Below are 18,592 nucleotides of genomic sequence, written 5' to 3' on the forward strand. Positions count from 1 at the left end.
TAACACAAAATTAACTCTGTTCCTTCTTCTTGTTGAGCACTACCTCACTGCATAAAACCTTAGGAGGCTGACCAGTGGTGACAGACGAATCCCATGCTAACTGAGGACAATGACCAACTGCCATGATGAATCGAAATGTTCCATGCTGAGCTGGGGATCCAAGATACCATTTAGCAACAATATCATTGTTGTTAAATTGGCTTACAATTGTTACTTATCTAGAATGCCCAGGAGGGGTGGGTAACCACTGGCCCATGAACCCCCAGAGGTTTTTTTCTCCCTCAACCTTCAGTTGGGAGTTTTTGTTCCTTTCCCCGGTGGCCAGTAGCCATACTTATAGATCTAGAAAAGAACTTTACTATGGTAGCCATTAGTTGGCTGTCTTCTTTGTTTGTATTTGTTTTTCTTGCCTTATACCTGTGTTAAAGTGCTCTGTGTCACTGTGTGAGAAGAGCATTCTATAAAAATAAATTGAATTCAATTTATAGCTAAATTAAGGTGATTTCTCTTCATGCAAGATGCTGAGGAACTAGTTAATGCTTTTTTCTCAAGTAGGCTGGACTATTGGAATGCTTTATTTTTAGGTTGTTCATACCAGACTGTATCCAGACTACAGTTGGTACAAAATGTGGCTGAAAGAATTGTTAGTAGAACTAGAAAGTACAACCATATAACACCAGTACTGAAATTGCTGCATTGGTACCCGGTCACATTTAGAGTTGAGTATAAAATCCTACAAACTTGTACTTTTTACCTATAAGGCAGTATATGGCATTGCTCTGGCTTACCTTTGTGAGATTGTATATTGTTACATTCCAAGATGATACCTTCGTTCATTGGATGTGGGTTACCTTAAAGTACCTGAGCTCAATAAGACCTCAGTAGGAGGTCACGCTTTTAGTTATAGAGCACCTAAACAGTGTAAGGAGGTGTAAGGGGGCTCTGGGTAAGGGTAGCACCTTTCCTTTTCATCACCTATATCCTACCAGTATGATGGCCGGAAACACTGTGGTCCCCATCCAACTCCTAAATCTCTCATGTGCTGGCTCCAAGCACCACACCCTGGGCAACAGACTCAGCTGGCTGGCTAAACCATGTGAGGGGGGGATGCAAAATGGCACCTCTAATACTGCATCTCTGGACGCACGATTCTCCACGTCAAGACCCCTGAAGATCTCATTGACCAAGCATTCATGACCAGGGTGCGCCGCTAGTTAACTGTGGACAGGAGCTATGGCCTACCAACTATGGTTGAAATAGCAGGGGAGGCAGACCTCTTCAGCTTTGGTCAGCAGTGTGCCTAGGAGACGGGAACTCCAATATAAAACCTACGGCCTGAGGACTTCATCGCCACTGTCCCAGCTTGCTAGGCTATGGCAGATGAACCTCAGGCTTAAAGGGTAGGATCAGCTCTGCGCACACTGTATTCCACCTTAAAGCTCCTTTGCGCATGCTTTAGGATATATTCACAACTCCTTTAAGTCAGGTCCTGTAGCGATGGGAAAGAGGCGAAAATGGCAGGTGGAAGATGTTACTAGAAGCCGCAGTCTCAATTCTGCATGCAGGCAACTCAGGTGTATGGGCCGTCTGGTGTTGACCCAGAGATGACATCACCACCCGGTAGCACCCTGAGCGACCAAGCAGCCCTCTTTAGGGACAGCTCTGCTTGCTCCACAAGGAGATGGACCTAGAAAAGGTGGTCCAAACAAAGCTCATCTCCCTAACACCTAGTTGGCTTACCGCAGCTAACAGACATCTTAAACTGCAGTCAAAACACAAAGAAGAATCATATCCCACCCAGAGGTGGAAAGGGACTCAAGCTTGCTTGCTGGAACATCAGAACCATGCTGGACTCAAAAGACTGCAATCGTCCTGAACGTCGTTCAGCCTTAGTTGCACTCGAACTTGCCAGGCTGGATGTAGACATAGCTGCTCTCAGTGAAGTCCACCTCCACGAGGAAGGTAGTCTTCAAGAACATGGCGTAGCCTACACCTTATACCGGTCAGGAAAACCGAAAGCAGAAAACGTCTATCCGGCGTAGATTCATGGTCAGGAACTCCATTGCCAAAAAGCTAGAAAACTTGCCATCTGGTCACTCACACTGTATTATGCTGATGTGACTTCCACTCGGAAACCAGCAACATGCCACTATCTTCAGTGTCTACACATCAACTCTTTAGGCAAAGCCTGCAGAAAAAGAGAGGTTCTATGATGACTTGGCACAATCTGCTACAAAAAGTCCCCCGCCAGTAACAAAGTAGTCATCCTTGGTGACTTTGACGCCAGAGTGGGCCGCGACTCCGAAGCCTGGAAAGGCATGCTTGGTAAACATGGAGTAGGTAACTGTAATTATAACGGGTGCCTACTTCTTGAATTCTGTGCCGAACAACAGGTCACCATCACTAACACCATTTTCCAGCAGAAAGACAGTATGAATACCACCTGGATGCATCCTCAGTCAAAAAGTTGGCACCTAATAGACTATAGCCAAGTGTGCCAACATGACCTGAAAAATGTTCGGCGCACCAGAGTGATGCCCAGTGAAGAGTGTCACACAGACCACCATCTCGTCCACTGCAAGCTCAACCTCCATTTTAAGCCTAAGCTGAGGAAAAGAGGCATCCCAAGGAAGAATCTGAAGTAAACTGCCTCCAGACTGCTGAAGTCAAGTCACGGTTTCAAGAAAGCCTACAAGTGAGACTCAAAAGCTCAAGCTGCCCAGATCACTCATCTCCAGAAACTTCCTGGAACTACATCAAGACTGCCATTTTGCAGACTTCAGAAGTACTTTGCTTCAGCATGAAGAAAAACAGTGACTGGTTTGACATAAATGACCAAGAGGGTCCAGGCACTGTTGGCAAAGAAGAGGTCAGAACATCAGGCCCATCTTTCAAACCCATCCTGCCCAGAGAAAAAGTTAGCCTTCTGGTTTACATACAGCATCTTACGGGGGAAGCTTAGAGACATCCAAAATGCATGGTGGACAAACCTCGCAGTCAAAATCCAGCTCTGCGCTGACACTGGCGACTACGGGGGTTTCTACGAGGCCTTGAAAGGGTCCTATGGACCATCCTATCAGATTCAGAGTCCATTGCGGAGTACCGATGGGAAGGAGCTGCTGATGGACGAGGAATCTATACTCAATTGCTGGAGATAGCACTTTCATTCCCTCTTCAGCACCAGTTGCACGGTGCAAGATTCAGCACTGGACGACATCCCTCAACAGTCAGTGAAGCATGAGTTGGATGAACCTCCAACATTTGAAAAAACTGTGATGGCCATGAAACAGCTGAAACATGGTAAGGCCACAGGAGTCGATGGCATCCCACCTGAGGTTTGGAAGGATGGTGGCTCAGTGTTGCACACCAAACTTCGCAAACTTTTCGTCCACTGCTGGGAACAGGGAAAACTCCCCCAAGATCTACGAGAAGCAGTCATCAGTACCCTGTACAAGAACAAAGGGGATAAATCAGAATGTTCAAATTATCGAGGAATAACACTTCCCTCCATTGCTGGCAAAATCCTAGCAAGAATACTGCTGAACAGGCTGGTACCAGCTGTCACAGAAGAACACCTCCCAGAGAGCCAATGTGGATTCAGATAGAAATCGCAGCACAACCAACATGGTGTTGCGCTGAGACAGAGATCCAAGAGAAGTGCCAGAAGCAAAACAAAGGACTGTACGTTATCTTTTGTCGACCTAACCAAAGCATTTGACACCATGAGCAGGAAAGGGCTCTGGTCAATCCTGGAAAAGCTAGGGTGCCCACCAAAGTTCCTGGGCATGATCAAGCAGCTCCATGAGGGCCAGCTCGCCCTGGTCAGATGTATGATGCTCCAGCAGGCCGTCTAAGATCTTAAAGACGATGATGGCATTTACATCTGCTTCCGTACTGATGGCAGTTTATTCAACCTGAGGCGACTGCAGGCCCACACCGGAACCAGGGAACAGCTGATTCGGGAGCTTCTGTTTGCTGATGACGCTGCCCTTGTTGCTCACACTGAATCTGCCCTGCAGCAAATATCATCCTGCTTTTCAGAGGCTGCTCAGGTCTTCGGACTGGAGGTCAGCCTCAAAAAGACAGAAGTCTTCCATCAACCCGCACCCAAAGAAGAGTATAAGACCCCCAGCATCTTCATTAGGCAGACAGAGCTAAAATCAGTTCAACAGTTCTGCTACCTGGGGTGTGTGATATCCTCCGATGTCAAAATCAACAAAGAGGTGAATAACAGACTAGCCAAAGCCAATAGTGCTTTTGGCAGACTCTCCAGACGGGTCTGGAACAACAAAAACCTCAAAACAGACATGAACGTCAGAGTTTACAAAGCCATTGTCCTGACCACCCTGTTGTACGGCGCTGAGTCTTAGGTCACCTATCGTCACCACCTACAACTTCTCGAGCACTTTCACCAACACTGTCTCCGCGCCATTCTTAACATCCATTGGATGGATCAGGTCACCAACATCCAAGTCCTTCAAAGAGCAGAGTGCACTGGCATAGAGGCCATGCTCCTCAGGATACAGCTGCATGGGGCAGGGCATGCCTCTGGGATTGATGACCATCGCCTGCTCAAGATCCTAATCTATGGTGAATTGTCCACAGGTTATCACAGCCAAGGGGCACCACAGAAGCGATACAAGGACACTCTGAAAAAGTCCCTCGCGGTCTTCGGTATAGATCACCATCAGTGGACATCCAAGGCTGCCGACAGAGACTTGTGGCAGCTGACAGTCCAGCAGACCACTGCACAGCTTGAGATAAACTGCAGGGCCAGCATGAAGGAGAAGAGAAGAAAGTGGAAGAACCCTATTTTCTCAGCACCAACCATAAACCAGTCCTTCCCATGCAGCCGCTGTGGCAGACTCTGCCTGTCTCGCATTGGCCTCATCAGTCATCAGCATGCCTGCATCAGACGTGGACCCTATCCTTCCTAATCTTCGTTTGCAAAGCCATGCCGAGATACCTAAACTGTGGCAGCAGTTACTGTCAAAAACGTCCTGACTGTCCCTGTCTTCAAATCCAGACTAAAAACTTAACAAACTAGGTTTGCTTAAGAATTACATGTCTACAGCTATGTCTCTTTCTCTTAATGTAATGCACAAATTGTATTTTAGCTGAGATGTACGTCGCTTTGGAGAAAAGTGTCTGAAAAATGAATAAATGTAAATGCAAATGTAACCAGCATGATGGACGAGACATACCTTGGAGAACTGGGAAATCAAGTCAACATACTGCACAGCAACAAAGCTATTATTATTACCTGTAAACTGATTTAGAAGTCTTGTTTAATCTAGAATGCCCAGGAGGGGTGGGCAGCCACTGGCACTTGGACCCCCAGAGGTTTTTCCCCTTGACTTTCAGTGATGGTCTATATTTTATAATTGCTTCATAAACAGGTTTTAAGTGGCTGCCATGTAACTATTTAACATGTAATCAGAAAAGTTCCTAAAAAAAATAATTCTGTACAGCGCGGCACTCTGGGCTTGGATGGGGCAAAGGACACATTGACGCCGTTCATTATGAGAGGTATTGGTGCAAACCAATGGAATAATCTCACTCTGAGGTCCCTTCTTCCTCAAGAACCTGCACTTCAAGCCAGCCTTTTCAGCCTTCTTCAAGCTTTTCTTAACTTTCTGACACTCACCCACAGGTACTCACCTCCTTATAATCCCTGTCAGCCCCATAGCAGTTGAACAACTATTTTATATCTTTCCCACAATTCCTATTATTTCCAACTATTTACAATGAACATTGTTTGCTGCTCAAACGTGGCAATCTTCAGTAATATGGATCGTTGCAATATTTTGAAGTATTTATAACAAAAATTACATCTAGCTGGTCTTTTAATGTTACCCTTTCATTAGTTCCTTAATTCATTCACTATCAATAACTGCTTCTGGAGTGCAGGGTCACGGCTGTACACAGTCTATCCGGGAAGTATGGGATGCGAGATAGGGTACACCCTGGATAGTGACTTACATTTACATTTGTTCATTTAACTGATGCTTTTCTCCAAAGCGACTTACAGTGTTAACGTTACAACTATTTACCCATTTATACAACTGGGTAATACTGACTTACTGATAATTTGTCTTACGAACGTTAACGAAAAGATGTTAATTTCTCAATGTCTCACGATCACTGACTATATCTCTCAGTGTGCTGTTAGAGAGGTTATGCAGAGTTATTGACAAATGTTTGATCTCACAACCTTCTGTTGTGCCTTTAATCAACATACTTACCCTGAACTGATCTAGAAAACATTCAGTTCAATTTGATTAAGCTCAATTCAGTTATCCAGGCAACATCCATCCATCCATCCATCTTCCTCCGCTTTTATCCGGGGCCGGGTCGCGGGGGCAGCAGTCCGAGCAGAGTCCTCCAGACTTCCCTCTCCCCACACACCTCCTCCAGCTCCTCTGGGGGAACCCCAAGGCGTTCCCAGGCCAGCCAGGAGACATAGTCTCTCCAACGTGTCCTGGGTCTGCCCCGAGGCCTCCTCCCAGTGGGACAAGCCCGGAACACCTCCCCAGGGAGGCGCCCAGGAGGCATCCGGAACAGATGCCCGAGCCACCTCAACTGGCTCCTCTCGATGCGGAAGAGCGGCGGCTCTACTCCGAGCTCCTCCCAGGTGACTGAGCTCCTCACCCTATCCCTAAGGGTGCGCCCAGCCACTCTGCGGAGGAAACTCATTTCTGCCGCTTGTATCCGCGATCTCATTCTTTCGGTCATGATCCAGTTTCATGACCATAGGTGAGGGTAGGAACGTAGATCGACCGGTAAATTGAGAGCTTCGCCTTACGACTCAGCTCCCTCTTCACCACAACAGACCGGTACAATGACCGCATTACTGCGGACGCCGCACCGATCCGTCCGTCAACCTGCCGCTCCATTTTTCCCTCACTCGTGAACAAGATCCCGAGATACTTGAACTCCTCCACTTGAGGAAGCAACTCCCTCCTAACCCGGAGGGGGCAATCCACCTTTTTCCGAATGAGAACCATGGCCTCGGATTTGGAGGTGCTGATTCTCATCCCCGCCGCTTCGCACTCGGCTGCAAACCTCCCCAGTGCACGCTGCAAGTCTTGACCTGATGAAGCCAACAGGACCACATCGTCTGCAAAAAGCAGAGACGAGACCTCGCGGCCACCAAAACAGACACCCTCCGTTCCGTGGCTGCACCTAGAAATTCTGTCCATGAAGATAATGAACAGAATCGGTGACAAAGGGCAGCCCTGGCGGAGTCCAACATGCACCGGGAACAGGTCTGACTTACTGCCGGCAATGCGAACCAAGCTCCTGCTCCGGTCATAAAGGGAACGAATAGCCCGTAGCAACGAGCCCCAAACCCCATAATCCCGAAGTACCCCCCACAGGATGCCACGAGGGACACGGTCGAACGCCTTCTCCAGGTCCACAAAACACATATGGACTGGTTGGGCAAACTCCCACGAACCCTCCAGCACCCTAGTGAGGGTATAGAGCTGGTCCAGTGTTCCACGGCCAGGGCGAAAACCGCATTGCTCCTCCTGAATCCGAGGTTCGACTATCGGTCGGATTCTCCTTTCCAGTACCCTGGCATAGACTTTCCCAGGGAGGCTAAGGAGTGTGATCCCCCTGTAGTTGGAACACAATCTCCGGTCCCCCTTCTTAAAAAGAGGGACCACCACCCCGGTCTGCCAGTCCAGAGGCACCGTTCCCGAACTCCACGCGATGCTGCAGAGGCGTGTCAGCCAAGACAGCCCCACAACATCCAGAGACTTGAGAAACTTGGGGCGGATCTCGTCCACCCCCGGAGCCTTGCCACCGAGGAGTTTTTTGACTACCTCAGCAACTTCAGCCAGGGTAATGGACGAGTCCCCCTCCAAGTCCCCAGTCTCAGCTTCCTTTACGGAAGGCGTGTCGAAGGGATTGAGGAGATCCTCAAAGTACTCCTTTCACCGACCGAGGACATCCTCAGCTGAGGTCAGCAGCGCACCACTTCCACTGTAAACAGTGTTCGTGGAACACCGCTTCCCCCCTCTGAGTCGCCGGACGGTTTGCCAGAATCTCTTTGAGGCCGACCGAAAGTCTTCCTCCATGGCCTCATCGAACTCCTCCCAAGCCCGAGTTTTTGCCGCGGCGACTGCCAGAGCCGCGCTCCGTTTGGCCCGTCGGTACCCGTCAGCTGCTTCAGAAGTCCCATGAGCCAGCCAGGCCCGATAGAACTCCTTCTTCAGCTTGACGGCATCCCTTACTTCCGGTGTCCACCACCATGTTCGGGGATTGCCACCGCGACAGGCGCCGGAGACCTTATGGCCGCAGCTCCGAACTGCCGCCCCGACAATGGAGGCGCGGAACATAGTCCATTCAGACTCGATGTCCCCCACCTCCCTCGGGACCTGGTTGAAGCTCTGTCGGAGGTGGGAGTTGAAGACCTCTCTGACAGGGGCCTCCGCCAAACGTTCCCAACAGACCCTCACTATGCGTTTGGGCCTGCCAGGTCTGTCCAGCTTTCCCCCCCGCCATCGAATCCAACTCACCACCAGGTGGTGATCAGTTGACAGCTCAGCCCCTCTCTTCACCCGAGTGTCCAAGACATATGGCCGAAGGTCAGAAGAAACGACTACAAAGTCGATCATCGACCTCCGACCTAGGGTGTCCTGGTGCCAAGTGCACTGATGGACACCCTTATGCATGAACATGGTGTTCGTTATGGATAAACCGCGACTAGCACAGAAATCCAATAACAACTCACCGCTCGGGTTCAGATTCAGGGAGGCCGTTCCTCCCAATCACGCCCCTCCAGGTATCACTGTCGCTGCCCACGTGGGCGTTGAAGTCCCCCAGTAGAACGACAGAGTCCCCAGTGGGAGCGCTTTCCAGCACGCCCTCCAGGGACTCTAAAAAGGCACTCTACACTGCCGCTAGGCGCATAAGCACAAACGGCAGTGAGAGACCGTTCCCTGACCCGAAGGCGTAGGGAGACGACCCTCTCATTCACCGGGGTAGACTCCAACACATGGCGGCTGAACTGGGGGGCTATTAATAAGCCCACACCCGCCCGCCGCCTCTCACCTTGGGCAACGCCAGAATAGTGGAGAGTCCACCCTTGATCGAGAAGAGTGGTTCCAGAACCCAAGCTGTGAGTGGAAGTGAGCCCGACTATATCTAGACGGTATCTCTCGACTTCCCGCACCAGCTCAGGCTCCTTCCCCGCCAGTGAGGTGACATTCCAAGTCCCAAAAACCAGAGTTGGAGCCCAAGGTTTGGGTCGGCCGGGCACTCGGCCCCGACCACCGCCCAAATCACAATGCACCGGCCCCTTACGGTTTCTCCGGCAGGTGGTGAACCCACCGAAGAGTGGCTCCACGTCATGGCTTCGGGCTGAGCCCGGCCAGGCCCCGTGGGCATAGACCTAGCCACCAGGCGCTCGCATGCGAGCCCCTCCCCCAGGCCTGGCTCCAGGGTGGGGCCCCGGTGACCCCATACCGGGCGGGGTAAACGAAAGCCTTGATTTTTTCTTCATAAGGGGTTTTTGAACCGCGCTTTGTCTCGTCTGTCATCCAGAACCTGTCTGCCATGGGAGACCCTACCAGGGGCATATAGCCCCAGACAACATAGCTCCTGGACTCATTCAGGCACTCAAACCCCTCCACCACGATAAGGTGGCGATTCACGGAGGGGTTCAGGCTCCAGTTGATAGAAAATGATGCTGCGAGAATTGTCACTAGAATTAGGAAGTTTGACCATATAACACCAGTACTTAAATCGTTGCATTGGCTCCCGGTCGCTAATAGAGTTGATTATAAAATCCTACTTTTGACCTATAAGGCAATACATTGCATTGCTCCGGATTACCTTTGTGAGATATCATTAATTTTTATATATCAGGACGATATCTCCGTTCATTAGATGCAGGTTACCTTAAAGTACCTGTGATCAATAAGACTTCAGTAGGAGGTCATGCCTTTAGTTATAGAGCATCTAAAGTATGGAATAGTCTACCAGTTACTGTCAGAAATGCCCCGTCTGTTTCTGTTTTCAAATCCCGACTAAAGACTTACATGTTTACTCAGGCATTCCACCTCGTAATGTATTTCGACCTGCCTTGGTTGTTTATCACCTTTATAAAAATGCATATTAAATTTACTTAAGTAACAAATTACTAACTCTGTTCTTTCTCCTCATTGAGCACTACCTCGCTACATAAGACCTGAGGAGGCCGGCCAGTGGTGACAAATGAATCTCGTGCTGACAGAGGATTATGCCCATCTGCCATGATGATCGAAACGTTCCATGCCGAGCTGGGGATCCAAGATGCCATTTACCAACATTATCATTATTACTTGTTACACACTGGCTTACAAATTGTTACTTTCTAGAATGCCCAGGAGGGGTGGGCAACCACTGGCTCATGGACCCCCAGAGTTTTTTTTCTTCCCAACCTTCAGTTGGGAGTTTTTGCTCCTTTCCGCAGTGGCCATTAGGTATACTTATAGCTCTATAATAAGTTCTTCATTATGATATTCATTAGTCGACTGTCTTCTTTGTTTGTATCCGTTTTCTTGCTTTCTGCCTGTGTTAAAGCGCTCTGTGTCACTGTGTGAGAAGAGTGCTCTATTAAAATAAAAATAAATAAAAATAAAAATTAATGAGCACTCTTCTCACCAGTGTGACACGGAGTGCTGAACAAAGTTGTAATTATGAACAAGGCTATTGAAAATGGTACAAAATAGCAGATAGAACACAAAACAATAGAGTAAGTCAGCTGGCAACATTGGAGAAGAAATCTCTCACACACACACACACACACACACACACACACACACACACACACATACACACACACATTTTCAGAACCGCTGGTCCCATACGGGGTCGCGGGGAACCGGAGCCTACCCGGCAACACAGGGCGTAAGGCCGGAAGGGGAGGGGACACACCCAGGATGGGACGCCAGTCCGCCGCAAGGCACCCCAAGCGGGACTCGAACCCCAGGCACACCAGAGAGGAGGACCCGGCCCAACCCACCACGCCCCCAAGAAGAAATAAAAAAAAACTCCCAATCCCAGCCAAAAAGGTTAAAAATAAAAATGTAGGGGACCAAGTATCAGTGGCTGCCACCCCCAACCCCCGCCGAATTCCTGAGCATTTCACTCTGCTGCAGAGGATCTGAAATGACATGTGTAATAAATAGAACAGTTACAATTTCTGCTGCACCGACAATTTCGGAGCTGCGGCCATAAGGTCTCCGGTGCCTGTCGCGGCGGCAATCCCCGAACACGGTGGTGGACACCGGAAGTAAGGGATGCCGTCAAGCTGAAGAAGGAGTTCTATCGGGCCTGGCTGGCTCATGGGACTCCTGAAGCAGCTGACAGGTACCGACGGGCCAAACGGAGCGCGGCTCTGGCAGTCGCCGCGGCAAAAACTCGGGCTTGGGAGGAGTTCGATGAGGCCATGGAGGAAGACTTTCGGTCGGCCTCAAAGAGATTCTGGCAAACCGTCCGGCGACTCAGAGGGGGGAAGCGGTGTTCCACGAACACTGTTTACAGTGGAAGTGGTGCGCTGCTGACCTCAGCTGAGGATGTTCTCGGGCGGTGGAAGGAGTACTTTGAGGATCTCCTCAATCCCTCCGACACGCCTTCCGTAGAGGAAGCTGAGGCTGGGGACTCGGAGGGGGACTCGGAGGGGGACTCGTCCATTACCCTGGCTGAAGTTGCTGAGGTAGTCAAAAAACTCCTCGGTGGCAAGGCTCCGGGGGTGGACGAGATCCGCCCCAAGTTTCTCAAGTCTCTGGATGTTGTGGGGCTGTCTTGGCTGACACGCCTCTGCAGCATCGCGTGGAGTTCGGGAACGGTGCCTCTGGACTGGCAGACCGGGGTGGTGGTCCCTCTTTTTAAGAAGGGGGACCGGAGATTGTGTTCCAACTACAGGGGGATCACACTCCTTAGCCTCCCTGGGAAAGTCTATGCCAGGGTACTGGAAAGGAGAATCCGACCGATAGTCGAACCTCGGATTCAGGAGGAGCAATGCGGTTTTCGCCCTGGCCGTGGAACACTGGACCAGCTCTATACCCTCACTAGGGTGTTGGAGGGTTCGTGGGAGTTTGCCCAACCAGTCCATATGTGTTTTGTGGACCTGGAGAAGGCATTCGACCGTGTCCCTTGTGGCATCCTGTGGGGGGTGCTTCGGGATTATGGGGTTCGGGGCTCGTTGCTACGGGCTGTTCGTTCCCTGTATGACCGGAGCAGGAGCTTGGTTCGCATTGCCGGCAGTAAGTCAGACCTGTTCCCGGTGCATGTTGGACTCCGCCAGGGCTGCCCTTTGTCACCGATTCTGTTCATTATCTTTATGGACAGAATTTCTAGGCGCAGCCACGGAACGGAGGGTGTCTGTTTTGGTGGCCGCGAGATCTCGTCTCTGCTTTTTGCGGACGATGTGGTCCTGTTGGCTTCATCAAGTCAAGACTTGCAGCGTGCACTGGGGAGGTTTGCAGCCGAGTGCGAAGCGGCGGGGATGAGAATCAGCACCTCCAAATCCGAGGCCATGGTTCTCAGTCGGAAAAAGGTGGATTGCTCCCTCCGGGTTAGGGGGGAGTTGCTCCCTCAAGTGGAGGAGTTTAAGTATCTTGGGGTCTTGTTCACGAGTGAGGGAAAAATGGAGCGGCAGGTTGACGGACGGATCGGTGCGGCGTCCGCAGTAATGCGGTCATTGTACCGGTCTGTTGTGGTGAAGAGGGAGCTGAGTCGTAAAGCGAAGCTCTCAATTTACCGGTCAATCTACGTTCCTACCCTCACCTATGGTCATGAACTCTGGATCATGACCGAAAGAATGAGATCGCGGATACAAGCGGCAGAAATGAGTTTCCTCCGCAGAGTGGCTGGGCGCACCCTTAGGGATAGGGTGAGGAGCTCAGTCACCCGGGAGGAGCTCGGAGTAGAGCCGCTGCTCCTCCGCATCGAGAGGAGCCAGTTGAGGTGGCTCGGGCATCTGTTCCGGATGCCTCCTGGACGCCTCCCTGGGGAGGTGCTCTGGGCTTGTCCCACTGGGAGGAGGCCTCGGGGCAGACCCAGGACACGTTGGAGAGACTATGTCTCCCGGCTGGCCTGGGAACGCCTTGGGGTTCCCCCAGAGGAACTGGAGGAGGTGTGCGGGGAGAGGGAGGTCTGGAGTACTCTGCTCGGACTGCTGCCCCCGCGACCCAGCCCCGGAGAAAAGCGGAGGAAGATGGATGGATGGATGGACAATTTCTGCTACAGTACACTGAAGCAAAGAAGCTAAAACCCTGCTGTATAAATCAGTGTAAGCAGCTTTGGATAAAAGCCTTAGCTAACTGAATTTATTATTATTATTATTATTATTATTATTATTTGTATAAAAATAATACTAATAGCAGCATTTAATCATCTATTTAGGTGTGATATTATGTGTACTTTAATTGGGCCAAGTGATTAGTTGAGACTGTCAGTGTGATGGGAGGCAGGAAGTGTGTATGGTAGCCAGTTTAGCCATGGCAGCAGCAGTGTCCCTGTGCTTTGAGGATGAAACACAGCACATGTAGTGAGTACAGTCCCTGTTCTAAAAGTAAAATGACCGTGAAACTGGTCAAAAATGCAGTTTTACTGAATAATTATACCACCGTTGTGGTGTTTTACCCCAAGAACGAATCCTTGAGAGTTTTGTAAAAGAAAGGTTCCTGCTGGCCTGTAGGGTGTAAGTTGACCAAGGATAATTGTTATTGGTTAGTTCCTAAAAGAAGCGGGAACCATTATTGGGGGCACTATATATAACGGGGGCTTTTTCGCGCTAACGCAGATGAGGTTCCGCGGTGTGAAGTGAGCTTGTGACGCGAGCTACTGTTCCTAATAAACTCTTTGTTTGCACACTTCAAGTGTTCCAGTGCTTTGTTTCAGGGAAACCTCCAAAGAACGGTGTACCTTCCTTTTCGGACACCACAGTTTTGGCAACGAGGATAGGATGTTTTACTGTAAAGAAACAGAGTTATGAGTAACTCCGGTGAAGCCTGGGACAGAGATACTAGTAGTGTGGAAGAGTGACGACGGACAGAGCTGGTCGAAAATGGCTTTTGGGAAGCCCGAGGATTTCCACTTCGACGAAAGTGAGGAACAATTCGATGCTTATTTGGAAAGGCTCGAGCAGTATTTTGCGGCAAATGGATTGGGAGACACCGAAAAGACAAAAGCGGTATTTCTGACGATTGTGGGGAAAAGGACTCATAGTCTGCTAATGGACTTATGCACACCCTTAAAACCAGCGCAAAAGACTTTCATGGAGCTGATTGCGCTGCTGAAAAACCACTATGTCCCCTGGACAAATTTCATTGCGGAGAGATGCAAGTTTCACTCCAGGAATCAACTGGATGGCGAATCGATAAGTGAGTACGTTGCGAATTTGAGAAAATTGTCAGCGACGTGCAAGTTTGGACAGTTTTTAGATGAGGCTTTACGCGATAGATTCGTGTGTGGCGTGAAAAGTGCGGAGCTCAGAGACCGTCTGTTAAATGCAGCACATTCTAAAGACGTACCCCTTGCACTTGCAATAGAAATGCTGGCGTTTGAAGTGACTTTAAAGAGTTCGCAACAGTTTTCCCAAAAGACTTTTAAAACACACGGACTAGTGGAAAAGAAGGGTTCCACGAAGGCAAAAGATGCCATTGTAAAACTGTGCTACAGATGTAACGGTAAGGGGCACAAGCCCGATGCTTGCAGGTTCAAAGATGTTAATTGCCACGTGTGTGGAAAAAGGGGACATGTTGCGCGAGCCTGCCGAACGCGTTCGGAAGGGCAAGATGACGCGGCCAAGCAAGCCAAGTTGAAGTGGACGAAGCACCTGGATGCCGCCACGTTGCAGGACCACGTTTCGCCGTATCCGAAATCGCCGCTAACCGCGAGGAGCAACGAACTCTGTGCATCGGATTGCATCGCACACGACGAGCGCGGACACGGAGGAGGAGATTACCACGCACTCCAGCTACAGGAAGCCGGACTTGCCCGCACTACTACGGAGTCACGAGTCTGTGATGGTCCCAAAGAAAGTGACATACAAGGGACAGAACTGTTTGCTATTGACACGAATGTGCACAAAGTAAACAAGCCTTACTGTGTTTATGTCCAAATTAATAATGTGCGAGTGAAAATGGAGGTAGATACGGGGGCAGCTGTTTCTGTCATTTCAGAGAAATTGTACCACTGTAGATTTTACAAGGTAAAACTAGCTCCAGCTAACTGTGTTTTGAAAACATACAGTAAAGAGTCCTTAGAGCTTAAGGGTAAAATCACAGTGAGGGTGAAAAGTAAGGACCAAACACACATGCTAGACTTGATGGTTGTAAAAGGTAATGGGCCTTCTCTAATGGGTAGAGACTGGATTAGTCACCTGAATCTAGATTGGTCACGCATAAACAAAGTGACTAGTGAGACCATGGAGCAGTTGTGTGACAGATATTCGTCTGTGTTTCAACCAAATTTAGGGATGCTTAAGGGAATCAGTGCTAAACTCCATGTAGTGAAAGAGGCGATGCCAAAATTTTGCAAGCCACGCACTGTGCCCTATGCTTTGCGGGATAGCGTTGAACAGGAGTTATGTAAGCTAGAAGCAGAAGATGTCATCTCTCCTGTCAGTTACAGTGAATGGGCAGCACCCATTGTGTGTATTCCCAAAAGGACAATAGTGTAAGGATATGTGGAGACTACAAGGTTACTATTAACCCTTGGTTGGAAGTAGAGCAGTATCCTTTACCTCGAACACAGGATTTGTTTACTAAGTTGTCAGGAGGTCAGAGATTCACTGAATTAGATGTCTCACGCTTATCAACAAGTACCACTAGAGGAAAGCTCCAAAAGATACCTTACTATAAATACACCAAAAGGGTTGTATACCTATAATAGGCTACCTTATGGGGTTGCTAGTGCTCCAGCCATTTTTCAGAAAATTATGGATCAAGTACTACAGGGCATGGATGGTGTAATATGTTATCTTGATGATATCTTGATCACAGGAAGTGATACGGAAAAGCACATGACAGCTTTAGAAGGAGTTTTAAAGAGATTGCAAGCATATAATCTCAGAGTCAGACGAGAAAAATGCTCTTTTTTTCAAAGCAGCGTATCCTACTTACGGCATGTCATTGATATAGAGGGTATTCACCCCATGAAAGAAAAGACTGATGCCATAGAAAGGGCTGCTGTTCCCACAAATGTGACAGAACTCAGGTCTTTCTTAGCGTTGTTAAATTATTATGGCAAGTTCATTCCTAATCTTTCCACCATCATACAGCCCATGACAGAGTTGTTGCATAAAGATGTGAACTGGGAATGGTCAAAGAAATGTCAGGCAGCTTTTGAGAATGCAAAAAGACATTTAATGTCCCATCAAGTTCTGATTCATTTCAACGCTGAGTTACCTTTAGTCTTAGCATGTGATGCATCTCCTGTAGGAGTGGGTGCAGTACTCTCCCACAGAATGCGTGATGGTGGTGAGAGGCCTATTGCATTTGCTTCAAGGATGCTGACAAAAACTGAGCGCAACTACTCGCAAATCGAAAAAGAGGCTTTAGGATTGGTATTTGGAGTAATGAAATTCCATGATTATCTGTTTGGAAGACAGTTTACCTTAGTAACAGATTATAAGCCCCTGCTGAAAATTCTAGGTCCTAAAACAGGGATACCTACTCTCGCTGCAGCTAGAATGCAAAGATGGTCTTTGATCTTGTCTGCATACAAGTATGAAATCCAGTACAAGAGATCAGAACAGCATGGAAATGCTGATGCCTTGTCGAGGTTACCCATGAACGATGATAATGCCATTAGGTCTAATCCAGTGTATAGGGTGTCTTATCTCGAAGAATTACCTGTCACTGCGAACGAAATAGCACAAGAAACACGGAGGCTGACCCTGTGCTCAAAAGGGTTAAAGAACATGTAATGTGTGGGTGGCCAAAGCATATATCTGAAGAAGTACTAAAGCCATACTTTTCAAAGAAATTTGAACTTTCCGTGGAAAATGGTTGTCTTCTTTGGGGGTATCGTGTAGTAATACCTGAAAAATTGCATGACAGATTACTGGCAGAACTTCATGACAGTCATTGGGGTATGGTAAAGATGAAATCGTTGGCTAGAAGTTTTTTTTGGTGGCCTGCCCTTGATATGGACATTGAAAATGTAGTTAGTCAGTGTGACGTGTGTCAGCAACAGCGTAGCATGCCTGCTCCTGTTCCTGTACATACATGGAAATTGTCATTGGGACCCTGGGAGCGAATTCACTTAGATTTTGCTGAGGATCACCAGCAGTTGTTTTTGGTAGTAATGGATGCTTATGCTAGATGGCCTGAGAGTGTTCCTATGCGATCAACTACTTCAGCAAAGACGATCGAAGTGCTGAGACATTTATTTGCAGCTTACGGTCTTCCTCAGGAAGTAGTCACTGATAATGGACCCCAGTTTACGTCCCGAGAATTTGAACAATTCTTACTGCTGAATGGGGTCAAACATACTAAATCTCCTGTGTATCATCCTGCCTCAAATGGGTTGGCTGAACAGTTGGTGCAGAATTTAAAAAGAGCACTTGCAAAGAATAGAGCGGTTGGGGGTAAAACACTTCAACACTGTGTTGCTAATTTTTTGTATAATTACCGCAACACGCCTCATAGTGCTACTCACAAGACACCAGCAGAGTTATTCCTCAAGAGATCAGTTCGTACGCGATTGTCTCTGATCAGGCCACACTTTTCACAGGCTCTGAATTGTGCGAGCCCTGCTAAAACTGAGGAACCCTGTAGAGTCAGGACCTTTACTGTTGGGCAACACGTTTTGGTAAGAAATTACAGGGGAGGGGAGAAATGGTTGCATGGTGTCATTTCAAAAGTGCTGGGTTCAGTCACTTACATGGTTGATGTGAATGGAAACTGTGTAAAGAGACATGTGAATCAGATGCTGAGTAGTAAATCTAGGTGTGACAGGGGTAATGTTGAACATGGTCATGTTCCTGACAAGGGAAGGAACTGGGTTTATGATGAGATTGACATGGATGTTAAGGGGGGCAGTGAAATTGTCATATCAGAAAGCGCTGCGACTGATTCAGAGACACAGTCAACACCTGAAGCAGTGCCGCTCTCATCAGCATCATCCTCATCACCGTCCTTCCCCACTGAAAGTGTTTTTGTGAAAGCTCGTCCTGTTCGTAGCAGGCGTGCTCCCCAAAGGTTGAATTTGTAAAGAGTAATAATGGAACCACGGTTATAATGGAAATTTCAACCTGTAACCAACAGAAAGAGAGAAAAAACAAAATTGTGTGTTGGTTGTTCTGTTGGTGGTTGATAAAGATTGTAAATATTTTGTTCTCTTAAGGGTAATAAGAGATTGGAAGCTACAGGGGAGGAGCTGTGGTGTTTTACCCCAAGAACGAATCCTTGAGAATTTTGTAAAAGAAAGATTCCTGCCGGCCTGTAGGGTGTAAGTTGACAAAGGATAATTGTTATTGGTTAGTTCCTAAAAGAAGCGGGAACCGTTATTGGGGGCACTATATATAACGGGGGCTTTTTCGCGCTAACGCAGATGAGGTTCCGCGGTGTGAAGTGAGTTTGTGACGCGA

General features: G+C 48.5%; 1 protein-coding gene across 1 annotated transcript in view; it reads right to left on the bottom strand.

Annotated features, from left to right (window-relative positions):
- The window catches only part of LOC108927967 (cytoplasmic dynein 1 light intermediate chain 1-like), a 35,055-nt gene that overhangs the window by 2,809 nt on the left and 13,654 nt on the right, over positions 1-18,592 (bottom strand). The gene's annotated exons all lie outside the window — the stretch shown is intronic.

The sequence above is a fragment of the Scleropages formosus genome, chromosome 23 (genome assembly GCF_900964775.1).
Source record: "Scleropages formosus chromosome 23, fSclFor1.1, whole genome shotgun sequence".
NCBI classification, from domain to species: Eukaryota; Metazoa; Chordata; class Actinopteri; order Osteoglossiformes; family Osteoglossidae; genus Scleropages; species Scleropages formosus.